Source organism: Salmo salar, chromosome ssa24 (genome assembly GCF_905237065.1).
Source record: "Salmo salar chromosome ssa24, Ssal_v3.1, whole genome shotgun sequence".
Lineage (NCBI taxonomy): Eukaryota > Metazoa > Chordata > Actinopteri > Salmoniformes > Salmonidae > Salmo > Salmo salar.
In genome coordinates this window covers 46,121,909-46,138,313 of record NC_059465.1, presented here as the reverse complement: position 1 = coordinate 46,138,313, position 16,405 = coordinate 46,121,909, and the positions used below count along the sequence as shown (strand labels likewise).

The following is a 16,405-nucleotide window of genomic DNA, read 5'->3' as shown; positions in this document are numbered from 1 at the left end:
CTGTCTGAGAGAGAGAACCTACCCCTGACTGTCTGAGAGAACCTACCCCTGACTGTCTGAGAGAACCTACCCCTGACTGTCTGAGAGAGAGAACCTACCCCTGACTGTCTGAGAGAGAGAACCTACCCCTGACTGTCTGAGAGAACCTACCCCTGACTGTCTGAGAGAACCTACCCCTGACTGTCTGAGAGAGAGAACCTACCCCTGACTGTCTGAGAGGGAGAACCTACCCCTGACTGTCTGAGAGAACCTACCCCTGACTGTCTGAGAGAGAGAACCTACCCCTGACTGTCTGAGAGAACCTACCCCTGACTGTCTGAGAGAGAGAACCTACCCCTGACTGTCTGAGAGGGAGAACCTACCCCTGACTGTCTGAGAGGGAGAACCTACCCCTGACTGTCTGAGAGAGAGAACCTACCCCTGACTGTCTGAGAGGGAGAACCTACCCCTGACTGTCTGAGAGGCAGAACCTACCCCTGACTGTCTGAGAGAACCTACCCCTGACTGTCTGAGAGAGAGAACCTACCCCTGACTGTCTGAGAGGGAGAACCTACCCCTGACTGTCTGAGAGAACCTACCCCTGACTGTCTGAGAGAGAGAACCTACCCCTGACTGTCTGAGAGAGAGAACCTACCCCTGACTGTCTGAGAGAACCTACCCCTGACTGTCTGAGAGGGAGTACCTACCCCTGACTGTCTGAGAGAACCTACCCCTGACTGTCTGAGAGGGAGAACCTACCCCTGACTGTCTGAGAGAACCTACCCCTGACTGTCTGAGAGAGAGAACCTACCCCTGACTGTCTGAGAGAACCTACCCCTGACTGTCTGAGAGAGAACCTACCCCTGACTGTCTGAGAGGGAGAACCTACCCCTGACTGTCTGAGAGAACCTACCCCTGACTGTCTGAGAGAGAGAACCTACCCCTGACTGTCTGAGAGAGAGTACCTACCCCTGACTGTCTGAGAGGGAGAACCTACCCCTGACTGTCTGAGAGAGAGAACCTACCCCTGACTGTCTGAGAGGGAGTACCTACCCCTGACTGTCTGAGAGGGAGAACCTACCCCTGACTGTCTGAGAGAGAGAACCTACCCCTGACTGTCTGAGAGGGAGAACCTACCCCTGACTGTCTGAGAGAGAGAACCTACCCCTGACTGTCTGAGAGGGAGAACCTACCCCTGACTGTCTGAGAGAGAGAACCTACCCCTGACTGTCTGAGAGAGAGAACCTACCCCTGACTGTCTGAGAGAACCTACCCCTGACTGTCTGAGAGGAGAACCTACCCCTGACTGTCTGAGAGAACCTACCCCTGACTGTCTGAGAGGAGAACCTACCCCTGACTGTCTGAGAGAGAACCTACCCCTGACTGTCTGAGGAGAGAACCTACCCCTGACTGTCTGGAGAGAACCTACCCCTGACTGTCTGAGAGGGAGAACCTACCCCTGACTGTCTGAGAGAGAGAACCTACCCCTGACTGTCTGAGAGAACCTACCCCTGACTGTCTGAGAGAACCTACCCCTGACTGTCTGAGAGAACCTACCCCCTGACTGTCTGAGAGAACCTACCCCTGACTGTCTGAGAGGGAGAACCTACCCCTGACTGTCTGAGAGAGAGAACCTACCCCTGACTGTCTGAGAGAACCTACCCCTGACTGTCTGAGAGAGAGACCCTACCCCTGACTGTCTGAGAGAACCTACCCCTGACAGTTCTGTCTCTGAACAAATACGTGAGGACAGTATTATGACCGCGACATTTTTTGTAGTCCTGTTATGACTTGATAGCAAGTCCAAGGTTCCATGTTAATTAGGGGTCAACATCGGCTTGACCAAGAGGACAGTGACAAGAAAAGCTGCTGGAAATATAAATATGATCGAAATCGAAGCTGGTTTAATTTCATAAAGCAACCGCACATCTTGTCTGACCACATCATATTTTCATTCCGTTTCCAAAAAACATAAACGTGTGATGAATCTGTGTCTGTTTTATGATGAGCAGCATAATAAATAATAAATAATAAACACAATAATAAACAATAAACACTTGTTGTCTCTCAAATACATCGTCACAGTTGTTGGTTAGCTAGCTAGCGAATTGTAGCCGTATTAGAATAGACAAGACATCAGTCAAAACACTTCAAAACAAGACATGGCATCGAGGACGAGATTAAACTAGATTAATACGGGTCACTTACGATTCCCCCTCATGGCAGGCAGTTGGTCGTTGTTGCTAGGTATCTGGCCATCCAGAAGGACAACAACACAGGTCATTTGTACATGTAGGTAGGGGGTGGATCAAATCAAATCAAATGTATTTATATAGCCCTTCTTACATCAGCTGATATCTCAAAGTGCTGTACAGAAACCCAGCCTAAAACCCCAAACAGCAAGCAATGCAGGTGTAGAAGCACGGTGGCTAGGAAAAACTCCCTAGAAAGGCCAAAGTGACTATGAATAGATAATTAACAGCAAGTAGCAGTGTACAAAACAAATGGGGGGGGTTGTCAATGTAAATAGTCTGGGTGGCTATTTTATTAATTGTTCAGCAGTCTTATGGCTTGGGGGTAGAAGCTCTTAAGGAGCCTTTTGGTCCTAGACTTAGTGCTCCGGTACCGCTTGCCGTGCGGTAGCAGAGAAAACAGTCTATGACTTTGGTGACTGGAATCTCGGACAATTTTTAGGGCCTTCCTCTTACACCGCCTAGCATATAGGTCTCCGATGGCAGGAAGCTTGGCCCCAGTGATGTACTGGGCCGTACGCACTACCCTCTGTAGCGCCTTACGGTCAGATGCCGAGCAGTTGCCATACCAGGCGGTGATGCAACCTGTCAGGATGCTCTCGATGGTGCGGCTGTAGAACGTTTTGATGATCTGGGGACCCATGCCAAATATTTTCAGTCTCCTGAGCGGGAAAAGGTTTTGTTGTGCCCTCTTCATGACTGTCTTGGTGTGTTTGGACCATGATAGATTGTTGGTGATGTGGACACCAAGGAACTTGAAACTCTCGACCCGCTCCACTACAGCCCCGTTGATGTTAATGGGGGCCTGCTCGGCCCACCTTTTCCTATAGTCCACGATCAGCTCCTTTGTCTTGATCACGTTGAGGGAGAGGTTGTTGTCCTGGCACCACACGGCCAGGTCTCTGACCTCCTCCCTATAGGCTGTCTCGTCGTTGTCGGTGATCAGGCCTACCACTGTTGTGTCGTCAGCAAACTTAATGAAGGTGTTGGAGTCGTAAATGAGGGTTTCAGCATGAAATATCCTTTATTTTTTGGCACACTTTTTTATTTATTTATTTGTCAATATGTATTTGTTGTCAATGTTTTGGTGTCGAACTCGTGGCAGTTGTTTTCAAAGTAAATAGTTAGAAGAGTTGCAGAGTTAATTGAAAATAACGCCATTGTTGATTAGATGGTATTTTCTCTTAAACAGAAATGGTCTATCTTCTAGAAACTAATGGACAGTATGGACACAGATATAAAAAAAAAATCTAAACTATTTATGAACCAGTTTTTTTTCTTAAAGTTCAAGTATAAATTACCAAAGTTACCATAGATTACCATAATACAGTGCATTCGGAAGGTATTCACAACCCCTTGACTCTTTCCACATTTTGTTACGTTACAGCCTTATTCTAAAATTGATAAAATATTTAATCAATCTACACACAATACAGCATAATGATAAAGCGAAAACAGGTTTTTGAAATGTTTGCAAATTTATTAAAAATAAAAAAAGATACCTTATTCACGTAAGTATTCAAACCCTCTGCTATGAGACTTGAAATTGAGCTCAGGTGGCATCCTGTTTCTATTGATCATCATTGAGATGTTTCTACAACTTGATTGGACTCCACCTGTGGTAAATTCAATTGATTGGACATGATTTGGAAAGGCGCACACCTGTCTATATAAGGTCCCACAGTTGACAGTGCATGTCAGAGTAAAAACTAAGCCATGAGGTTGAAGAAATTGCCCGTAGAGCTCCGAGACAGGATTGTGTCGAGGCACAGATCTGGGGAAGGGTACCAAAACATTTCTGCAGCATTGAAGGTCCCCAAGAACACAGTGACCTCCATCATTCTTAAATGGGAGAAGTTTGGAACCACCAAGACTCTTCCTAGAGCTGGCCGCCTGGCCAAACTGAGCAATCGGGGGAGAAGGGCCTTGGTCAGGGAGGTGACCAAGAACCTAATGGCCACTCTGACAGAGCTCTAGAGTTCCTCTGTGGAGATGGGAGAACCTTCCAGATGGACAACCATCTCTGCAGCACTCCACCAATCAGGCCTTTATGGTAGAGTATTATACTATTTGGCCTGAATGCCAAGCATCACGTCTAGAGGAAACCTGGCACCATACCTACGGTGAAGCATGGTGGTGGCAGCATCCTGTTTTTCAGCGGCAGGGACTGGGAGACTGGTCAGGATCGAGGGAAAGATGAAAGGAGCAAAGTACAGAGAGATCCTTGATGAAAACCTGCTCCAGAGCGCTCAGGACCTCAGACTGGGGCGAAGGTTCACCATTTCTAAAATTTCTAAAAACCTGTTTTTGCTTTGTCATGATGGGGTATTGTGATGTCATTATGGGGTATTGTGATGTCATTATGGGGTATTGTGATGTCATTATGGGGTATTGTGATGTCATTATGGGGTATTGTGATGTTATTATGGGGTATTGTGTGTAGATTGATGAGGGGGAAAAAACAATTTAATCAATTTTAGAATAAGGCTGTAACGTAACAAAATGGAAAAAGTCAAGGGGTCTGAATACTTTCTGAATGCACTGTATTTTCTGTTAATTACCAAAATTACTAAAGATTCCGGTAACTTTGCTAAATTACAGGTAATTTTTCAACCCTAAGTGTGCAACACAGTCCCCGGTATCCCCTAATCTGATGCATTGCGCTGTTACCCACAACATCTGTCAGATAAATCAAATGATGAGATCGCCTGCCTTTCATCAAATTTAACATTCACTTTTCTACCCATGTAGGCTCCAAAAAATATGCTATGGGAACGCTCCTCATTCTGTGGTGATTGGCTTGTGATTTGCTAGTGTCTAATGAGGTCAAACCAATGAGCTCCATCAGATTCTCCGGGAGAATTTCAACCAACAGCCTCCAGCCTCCATATGCTCCTAATTTTAATTCACATATAAACGACGGTACTTAACACTTCTGAGTTGGCCAGAGGTAAATAAACGTTTTGGGAGGGAGAGAGAGAGGGAGTAGAAGGAGGTAGAGAGGGAGGGAGTAGAAGGAGGGAGAGAGAGAGGGAGTAGAAGGAGGGAGAGAGAGAGGGAGTAGAAGGAGGGAGAGAGGGAGGGAGTAGAAGGAGGGAGAGAGAGAGGGAGTAGAAGGAGGTAGAGAGAGAGGGAGTAGAAGGAGGGAGAGAGGGAGGGAGTAGAAGGAGGGAGAGAGAGAGGGAGTAGAAGGAGGGAGGGAGAGAGGGAGGGAGTAGAAGGAGGGAGAGAGGGAGGGAGTAGAAGGAGGTAGAGAGGGAGGGAGTAGAAGGAGGAAGAGAGAGAGGGAGTAGAAGGAGGGAGGGAGAGAGAGAGAGAGGGAGTAGAAGGAGGTAGAGAGGGAGGGAGTAGAAGGAGGTAGAGAGGGAGGGAGTAGAAGGAGGTAGAGTGGGAGGGAGTAGAAGGAGGTAGAGAGGGAGGGAGTAGAGGGAGGGAGTAGAAGGAGGGAGAGAGAGAGAGAGGGAGTAGAAGGAGGGAGAGAGGGAGGGAGTAGAAGGAGGGAGAGAGAGAGGGAGTAGAAGGAGGGAGAGAGGGAGGGAGTAGAAGGAGGGAGAGAGAGAGGGAGTAGAAGGAGGGAGAGAGGGAGGGAGTAGAGGGAGGGAGTAGAAGGAGGGAGAGAGGGAGGGAGTAGAAGGAGGGAGGGAGAGAGAGAGGGAGTAGAAGGAGGGAGAGAGGGAGGGAGTAGAAGGAGGTAGAGAGGGAGGGAGTAGAAGGAGGTAGAGAGGGAGGGAGTAGAGGGAGGGAGTAGGAGGGAGAGAGAGAGGGAGGGAGTAGAAGGAGGGAGAGAGAGAGGGAGTAGAAGAAGGTAGAGAGAGAGGGAGTAGAAGGAGGGAGAGAGGGAGGGAGTAGAAGGAGGGAGAGAGAGAGGGAGTAGAAGAAGGTAGAGAGAGAGGGAGTAGAAGGAGGGAGAGAGGGAGGGAGTAGAAGGAGGGAGAGAGAGAGGGAGTAGAAGGAGGGAGAGAGGGAGGGAGTAGGAGGGAGAGAGGGAGGAAGTAAGGAGAGGGGTGTAGGTGGAAGTGACCAGTAGAAGGGAAGTGAGAGAAATATAAGGAGAGAGGGAGATAGAAAGAGAGAGGAGGGGGTGAGAGAGAGAGACATTTTTATGTGTAACTGCAGTGGTCATCAGTCATCTGTTGGGATGAGTAGTAAGACACAGAACAGAGACTGCACAGGTGCTACCGTCTAGACAGAGACTGTTAACCAGCTTCTATTACCATCATACTGTTAACCAGCTTCTATTACCATCAGACTGTTGACCAGCTTCTATTACCATCATACTGTTGACCAGCTTCTATTACCATCAGACTGTTGACCAGCTTCTATTACCATCAGACTGTTGACCAGCTTCTATTACCATCAGACTGTTGACCAGCTTCTATTACCATCATACTGTTGACCAGCTTCTATTACCATCGGACTGTTAACCAGCTTCTATTACCATCAGACTGTTGAACAGCTTCTATTACCATCAGACTGTTGAACAGCTTCTATTACCATCATACTGTTGACCAGCTTCTATTACCATCGGACTGTTAACCAGCTTCTATTACCATCAGACTGTTGAACAGCTCCTATTACCATCAGACTGTTGACCAGCTTCTATTACCATCAGACTGTTGACCAGCTTCTAATACTGGTCTCACACTAGTCAATTTTAATTGTATTTTTTTCTTGGTTTTCTCATAAATGTTTTACTCGGGCCCCAAGGACGATTTACTGGACAGCGAGAAAGCCAAAGAGTTTGGCTTGAGTGTTCAGGCAACGTGTTCTTGAAACTCTGTGGTTCGTTCTCCGAGGATCAAAACCAAGCCCCCAACGCCCTCAACCCTCTGCTGCTCAGTCTAGGGATCAAAGTCTGGGCTGTCTTAGTTCTACTACTATTTGGTGTTTGTCTTTGAAATATAGGATACATTTCGTTCCCCCCCCCCCTAGTCTGTCTATCCTATCGGTCACTGTGGTTTGGTTCTACTAGAGAGAGCTCCTGTTGGCCATGGGAAGGAGAGAGAAGGAGAGAGAGGGGGAAAGCGAGGGAGAGGGGGGTGGGAAGAGAGGGAGAGGCGAGGGAGAGGGAGAGGGGGGTGGGAAGAGAGGGAGAGGTGGGTGGGGGGTGTGAAGAGAGGGAGGGGCGGGCGGGGCGGGCGGGCGGGCAGAAATAAATACAAGTTTGAGAGGTAGAGACAGTTGAAGAAAGGAAATTGGAACGAGAGAAATCTGACTTTTCTCCCGGGCTGTGAGACTGACTATACCAGGAAGACTAGGAGATTGTGAACTGGCACTTTTCTCACGGACCTGTGAAAAAGCACTCCTCTCCTCCTTTTTCTCTCCTACAACCAGTAGAGTATTTTAAAAGATGGAGGTGCAGAGTAGGAGCGCGTCTTGCCAGTTCCTGTGTTACTTAATACTTTGTTTGCTTAGAATGTTTGTGTAATAATTTCCTACGTTAAAAATGTTTTATTCTATTCTACTGAGCCATTTACTTTATGTTCCTATTGTTATCTTTCATTATTTATTATTGTTGTTGTATTGTCCAGAAGGAACCTGCAAGGAAGCATTTTGTTGGACGGTGTATACCATGTGTATCCTGTACATACGACTAATAAAACTTGGAACTTGGAGCGGTAACTCCGCTTACATGCAAAATGCAAATATAAAATATTATATAAATATAATATATATAATATATTTTTCTTGTTCACATAGCACAGATCCAGCACCAATCCAATAGAGTAACTTGTTTGGCTTGAGTCTGCTGTAGATAGCTATTGTTAGCTAACTAGCTAGCAAGCTGCGCTAATGTTGTTGCTAACTAGCTATAATTTTTTAGTAAGCCCTTGTTGATACTAAGCAGATGGCTAAAAACTAGATAACTAGCATAGCCGTCAACATTATAATTAAATCACAATGGATTAATTTTAAATGATGCAGCTACCTGTAAACTGCAGAGAATCAGTGGAGAAGATAGCTAGCTATGTTGTTCTAATGGCAAATGGCGTTGCTAACCGTTAAGCTAACGTTAGCTAGAAAGTGTACAGGCACTGGCAGTATGGGATAATGGACAGTGATTTAAATTATTTTATTAATCATCTTGCAAGATAGCTAGCTTGGTAAAGTATTTAGTGTTGTGTGCATTGTGCTGCACTTACCACCCCATGAGCTAGCATAACATAAAGTGTCTGCTTGGCCCACTTAGCAAGCTAACGTTAGCTAGCTAACTAATGAGCTAGTGCACATTATTAAACCTAATTAAAAAAAAATCCTTCTTCAAGCACAAAACTGCTTAGCTAGATGTAAAGACTTCCTCTAGAAAACAAATATGTACGGTGCATTCAGAAAGTATTCAGACCCCTTGACTTATTCAACATTTTGTTACGTTACAGCCTTATTCTAAAATGGATGAAAAATAAGTGTTTTCCTCGTCAATCTACACACAATACCCCATAATGTCACGTCCTGACCAGTAAAAGAGGTTGTTTGTTATTGTAGTTTGGTCAGGGCATGGCAGGGTGTGTTTGTTTTGTGTTGTCGGGGTTTTTGGGTTGTGTTCTATGTTTTGTATTTCTATTTTCTATTTTTTCTATTTCTATGTCTAGTTTATTGTTTTGACCTTCAATTGGAGGCAGCTGTTCCTCGTTGCCTCTAATTGAAGGTCCTATTTAGTAGGGGGGTTTTTCCATGGGGTTTTTGTGTGTAGCTGTTTGTCGTCGTTGTTTTTGTATACGTGTGTTTTGTTTTGGTTTTCCTTCTTTCTGCCAATAAAAAAGAAGATGAGTATCCAGACTCCCGCTGCATTTTGGTCCACTTTATACGACGGCCGTGACACATAATGACAAAGCAAAAACAAGTTTTTGTCTTTTTATTTGTGCAAATTTATAATATCACATTCACAGGTATTCAGACCCTTTACTCAGTACTTTGTTGAAGAACCTTTAGCAGCGATTACAGCCTCGTGTCTTCTTGGGCATGACGCTACAAGCTTGGCACACCTGTATTTGGGGAGTTTCTCCCATTCTTCTCTGCAGATCCTCTCAAGCTCTGTCAGGTTGAATGGGGAGCGTCGCTGCACAGCTATTTTCAGGTCTCTCCAGAGACGTTTGATCAGGTTCAAGTCCGGGCTCTGGCTGGGCCACTCAAGGACATTCAGAGACTTGTCCTGAAGCTACTCCTGCATTGTCTTGGCTGTGTGCTTAGGGATGTTGTACTGTTGGAAGGTGAACCTTCGCCCCAGTCTGAGGTCCTGAGCGCTCTGGAGCAGGTTTTCATCAATGATCTTTGCCTCGATCCTGACTAGTCTCCCAGTCCCTGCAGCTGAAAAACCTCCCCACAGCATGATGCTGCCACCACCATGCTTCACCGTAGGGATGGTGCCAGGTTTCCTCCAGACGTGACGCTTTGCATTCAGGCTTCCGTCTGGCCACTCTACCATAATGGCCTGATTGGTGGAGTGCTGCAGAAATTGTAGTCCTTCTGGAAGGTTCTCCCATCTCCACAGAGGAACTCTAGAGATATGTCACCATCGGATTCTTGGTCACCTCCCTGACCAAGGCCCTTCTCCCCCGATTGCTCAGTTTGGCCAGGCAGCCAGCTCTAGAAAGAGTCTTGGTGGTTCCAAACTTCTCCCATTTAAGAACGGTGGAGGCCACTGTGTTCTTGGGAACCTTCAATGCTGCAGAAATGTTTTGGTACCCTTCCCCAGATCTGTGCCTCAACGCAATCCTGTCTCGGAGCTCTGCGGACGATTCCTTCGACCTCATGGCTTGGTTTTTGCTCTGACATGCACTGTCAACTGTGGACTGTAGAGGAGACCTTATATAGACAGGTGTGTGCCTTTCCAAATCATGTCCAATCAATTGAATTTACCACAGGTGGACTCCAATAAAATTGTAGAAACATCTCAAGGATGATCAATGGAAACAGGAAGCACCTGAGCTCAATTTAGAGTCTCATAGCAAAGGGTCTGAATACATATGTAAAAAAGGTATTTCTGATTTTTGTTTTTAATACATTTGCAAAATATTTGTAATCTGTTTTCGCTTTGTCAATATGTGATATTGTGTGTAGATTGATGAAGAAAAAAGTAATTGTATCAATTTTAGAATAAGGCTGTAACGTAACAAAATGTAGAAAAAGTAAAGGGTTCTGAATACTTTCCGAAGGCGCTGTATTACGCAGCGTTATTTGTTTTTCTTAGAACAATTCTGATGAAAAGTGGGTGGATTACACCAGAAAAGGCGAGTATTTAAAAAAAAATATATATGTTTTTACTCCTGTCGCGTCCTCCACGTGGAGGTTTGTGACTCATAGTCAAGTTGTCGGCCGCTGCCGAGCTTTGCAATTCTACAAGTAGAAACGGCAGGTTCGCCGGTATCGAGTCGATACGCAGAAGGCGAGGAGGGAGACTGGGGATCAAAGCAACAGTTTTAGGCTTTTGAAAATAATATTTGAGGTAGATTCATTATATTTGATACAAACAACAAACAAATGCCTATAGAAAGTCTACACTTAAATTTAAATCGAAAAATGGGATTAAAGTAGATTTCTTTCCTCTCCACGTTTTTGAAGCGAATGAAAGTTAAATGAAAATTGTGTAAATTAAGAGGAGAAGGAGAGACTAGTGTTTATTGGTTTGACCTTCAAAAGATGGAAAATAAAGAAGATAAAAGACGTCATCAAGATATCTAGAAGAACAGTAATCAAGATATCTAGAAAAACATTAATCAAGATATCTAGAAAAACATTAATCAAGATATCTAGAAAAACAGTAATCAAGATTTCTGGAAGAACAATAATCAAGATATCTAGAAAAACAGTAAAACCACTTGTCAAAAGCCAGGCTAAAATAATCCTCAGTGAATTCCCCGTACTGTAGAGTATACCGTCCTTCTCAAACCCCCAGCGTGAATCCCCATTCATCTCAACCAACCTCCTTCCCTTGCTGCAATCCAATCTAAACTGCAGAAAATGTCCGTCTCATGGTAGGGTTGCACCCCCGGTCCACCTCCACAACAACAGACGTTCAGGACTTGCCCACCCCAGGACCCCCCCCCCCCCAAATCCACCCTGTGGCGTTGAGTCGGAGGGTCCCAGATGGGTTGTGGATTAAAGCGGTAGCTCCAAGCCGGATTGCCAGGTTTTACCGTCTGGCTGCTCTGCTGAGGCCCCAAATTAAATTCCTTTGTATGTGTGGCTTTATGTAGGTGTTTACACAGGAAGTGCTAGTTACCGTTCAGCTGTTTACTGGAAAGTGAGAGCCTACTACACTGTAGTGTACTGAGCCTACTGTAGTATACTGAGCCTACTGTAGTATACTGAGCCTACTGTAGTATACTGAGCCTAAAATGTACTGAGCCTACTGTAGTATACTGAGCCTACTGTAGTATACTGAGCCTACTGTACTGTAGTATACTGAGTCTACTGTAGTATACTGAGCCTACTGTACTGTAGTATACTGAGTCTACTGTAGTACACTGAGTCTACTGTACTATAGTATACTGAGCCTAAAATGAGCTGAGCCTACTGTAGTATACTGAGCCTACTGTAGTATACTGAGCCTACTGTAGTATACTGAGCCTACTGTACTGTAGTATACTGAGCCTACTGTAGTATACTGAGCCTACTGTAGTATACTGAGCCTACTGTACTGTAGTATACTGAGTCTACTGTAGTATACTGAGTCTACTGTAGTATACTGAGCCTACTGTAGTATACTGAGTCTACTGTAGTATACTGAGCCTTATGTAATATACTGAGCCTACTGTAGTACACTGAGTCTACTGTAGTATACTGAGCCTACTGTAGTATACTGAGCCTTATGTAATATACTGAGCCTACTGTAGTACACTGAGTCTACTGTAGTATACTGAGCCTACTGTAGTATACTGAGCCTACTGTAGTATACTGAGCCTACTGTAATATACTGAGCCTACTGTAGTACACTGAGTCTACTGTAGTATACTGAGCCTACTGTAGTATACTGAGCCTAGTGTAGTATACTGAGCCGATGTGTCGTAGTGCTGAGACCAGGTCTGTGTTGCCCTCCTTCTGTCTGTCTGTCCGTCTCACTCTCTCTCTCTCTCTCTCTCTCTCTCTCTCTCTCTCTCTCTCTCTCTCTCTCTCTCTCTCTCTCTCTCTCTCTCTCTCTGTGTGTTTATCTGTCTTTGAGGTAGGAATTTGTGGAATTCCTTTGAGAGGAAATGTAATGTAGGCTAAGTGAATAACGTAACAGTTCACAGAGCGTGTGTCATTATTCTGCCTTATTGAAACAGTCCGTCTCAACAGACTCAGAGCAGGTCTGTTCTCTCTGGACGCTGTCACCTTGTCCTTCAAAGACCAGTTCTTTGTGAAGGGTTATAATCTGATCTTTATCCCAGGTGAGGGTTATAATCTGATCTTTATACCAGGTGAGGGGTTATAATCTGATCTTTATCCCAGGTGAGGGTTATAATCTGATCTTTATCCCAGGTGAGGGTTATAATCTGATCTTTATCCCAGGTGAGGGTTATAATCTGATCTTTATCCCAGGTGAGGGTTATAATCTGATCTTTATCCCAGGTGAGGGTTATAATCTGATCTTTATACCAGGTGAGGGTTATAATCTGATCTTTATCCCAGGTGAGGGTTATAATCTGATCTTTATCCCAGGTGAGGGTTATAATCTGATCTTTATACCAGGTGAGGGTTATAATCTGATCTTTATACCAGGTGAGGGTTATAATCTGATCTTTATACCAGGTGAGGGTTATAATCTGATCTTTATCCCAGGTGAGGGTTATAATCTGATCTTTATACCAGGTGAGGGTTGTAATCTGATCTTTATCCCAGGTGAGGGGTTATAATCTGATCTTTATCCCAGGTGAGGGTTATAATCTGATCTTTATCCCAGGTGAGGGTTATAATCTGATCTTTATCCCAGGTGAGGGTTATAATCTGATCTTTATACCAGGTGAGGGTTATAATCTGATCTTTATCCCAGGTGAGGGTTATAATCTGATCTTTATCCCAGGTGAGGGTTATAATCTGATCTTTATCCCAGGTGAGGGTTATAATCTGATCTTTATACCAGGTGAGGGTTATAATCTGATCTTTATCCCAGGTGAGGGTTATAATCTGATCTTTATCCCAGGTGAGGGTTATAATCTGATCTTTATCCCAGGTGAGGGTTATAATCTGATCTTTATCCCAGGTGAGGGTTATAATCTGATATTTATCCCAGGTGAGGGTTATAATCTGATCTTTATCCCAGGTGAGGGTTATAATCTGATCTTTATCCCAGGTGAGGGTTATAATCTGATCTTTATCCCAGGTGAGGGGTTATAATCTGATCTTTATCCCAGGTGAGGGTTATAATCTGATCTTTATCCCAGGTGAGGGTTATAATCTGATCTTTATCCCAGGTGAGGGTTATAATCTGATCTTTATACCAGGTGAGGGTTATAATCTGATCTTTATCCCAGGTGAGGGTTATAATCTGATCTTTATACCAGGTGAGGGTTATAGTATGATCTTTATCCCAGGTGAGGGTTATAATCTGATCTTTATCCCAGGTGAGGGTTATAATCTGATCTTTATCCCAGGTGAGGGTTATAATCTGATCTTTATCCCAGGTGAGGGTTATAATCTGATCTTTATACCAGGTGAGGGTTATAATCTGATCTTTATCCCAGGTGAGGGTTATAATCTGATCTTTATCCCAGGTGAGGGTTATAGTATGATCTTTATCCCAGGTGAGGGTTATAATCTGATCTTTATCCCAGGTGAGGGTTATAATCTGATCTTTATCCCTTGTGAGGGTTATAATCTGATCTTTATCCCAGGTGAGGGTTATAATCTGATCTTTATCCCAGGTGAGGGTTATAGTACGATATTTATACCAGGTGAGGGTTATAATCTGATCTTTATCCCAGGTGAGGGGTTATAATCTGATCTTTATTCCAGGTGAGGGTTATAGTACGATATTTATACCAGGTGAGGGTTATAATCTGATCTTTATCCCAGGTGAGGGGTTATAATCTGATCTTTATCCCAGGTGAGGGGTTATAATCTGATCTTTATCCCAGGTGAGGGGTTATAATCTGATCTTTATCCCAGGTGAGGGGTTATAATCTGATCTTCATCCCAGGTGAGGGGTTGTGGGCCGTAACGCACAGTATGAATCATCCCATGATATTCTCTTCTGCATTTGATCCTCCTTAGAACAGCCTAAAATAGTCTAATACATTTAATATCGTTAGGGTAGAGGCTAGAGTTTTATTTGCTTTCTGTATCCGTGTGGTGTAGGTTTATATCCATTCTACAGGGATGTTGTTGTTGTTGTTTAAAGTGTCCAATAGGGGTCACTAACAGATGGTCCTTAAATACAGCCAGCTGCTGAAGCCCGTCTGTTTCTCACCACTAGTCACTGTCAACTATATTGAACACAAAGAGCAATATTATTAAAGAGTAATTAAGAAAGATTGAACGCTTTTCAGAAATGGCTTTTATCTCAAATGTGTTTGGTTCGCTGACTGTTAGCCTACTGTATACTAAATATGCCAATTCTTCTTCAGTCCACAAGATTCCTGTGCTATTTGGTCACAGATATGTGATGTGATGTACTGTACTGTGATGTAATGTACTGTACTGTGATGTCATGTACTGTACTGTCATGTACTGTACTGTGATGTAATGTACTGTACTGTGATGTAATGTACTGTGATGTAATGTACTGTACTGTGATGTAATGTACTGTGATGTAATGTACTGTACTGTGATGTCATGTAATGTACTGGGATGTAATGTACTGTGATGTAATGTAATGTACTGTAATGTAATGTACTGTACTGTGATGTACTGTACTGTGATGTAATGTACTGTACTGTGATGTCATGTAATGTACTGGGATGTAATGTACTGTGATGTAATGTAATGTACTGTGATGTAATGTACTGTACTGTGATGTAATGTACTGTGATGTAATGTACTGTACTGTGATGTCATGTAATGTACTGGGATGTAATGTACTGTGATGTAATGTAATGTACTGTGATGTAATGTAATGTACTGTGATGTAATGTAAAGAATGAGAGTTCTGAATGATGTCACTGGCCCCGGGATATCTCCTCCAGAACTTGGCCATGGAATGATTGGAACGCGTATCTAGACTGCTTCGGGTTAAAGACATAGTGAAAGGAGACACTGGTGGAGTAGTAGAAGAGACCAGTAGAGAGACCAGTAAAAACCAATATAGACCAATATAGACCAGTAAAAACCAATAGAAACCAGTAGAGACCAGTAGAAACCAGCAGAGACCAATAGAAACCAGCAGAGACCAATAGAAACCAGCAGAGACCAATAGAAACCAGTAGAGACCAATAGAAACCAGTAGAGACCAAGAGACCAATAGAAACAGCAGAGACCAATAGAAACCAGCAGAGGCCAGTAGAAACCAGCAGAGGCCAGTAGAAACCAGCAGAGGCCAGTAGAAACCAGCAGAGACCAGTAGAAACCAGCAGAGGCATTATATATGTCTTTATAATGTTTAATAAATATTGTGACCAGTACAACAATACATTTAGTTGGATGTAAAGACAAAAATGAAATGGCCAGTCTCTTGAGTTGGGTGAGAAAAAACAAAAATACTTGATCAAATCCAGTTAGCTTCCAATTGAGACAAATCAGTGTATTTCAGTGGTGTGCAATAACTTAATTTGTCTGATAATGGGAAGTAAAGTATAGGTGTAAATTGCGACAAAGGGGTACGTTGAGCCACCTTTTTGTTTATAAGAAAACAGACACACAAATAATAATTTGACACATTTATTTAGGAAGAGGTTATCATTTCATGGAGTTTGTGAAGGAAGAAATCACATTTGAAAAAGTGGTAAGCAAGTTAAAAAGTTTTATAACCTATAAGGTCCAAAATCCAGATTTTTACCAAGTCAAATGACTTCACCAACCCCACTCTCCTCTGGCTTCAGTATTCCTGTCTGTTATAACTGACATGTAGGATTATACATGTGGTTACTGTTTAACCTGCGGCTGTGGAACCCTGACCTGTTCACCGGACGTGCTACCTGTCCCAGCCTGCTGTCCCAGACCTGCTGGAACCCTGACCTATTCACCGGACGTGCTACCTGTCCCAGACCTGCTGTCCCAGACCTGCTGGAACCCTGACCTGTTCACCAGATGTGTTACCTGTC

At 43.9% G+C, this 16,405-nt stretch overlaps 1 protein-coding gene across 1 annotated transcript in view; it reads left to right on the top strand.

The window, feature by feature from the left end:
- The window catches only part of LOC106585958 (PDZ domain-containing protein 2), a 200,708-nt gene that overhangs the window by 52,752 nt on the left and 131,551 nt on the right, over positions 1-16,405 (top strand). The gene's annotated exons all lie outside the window — the stretch shown is intronic.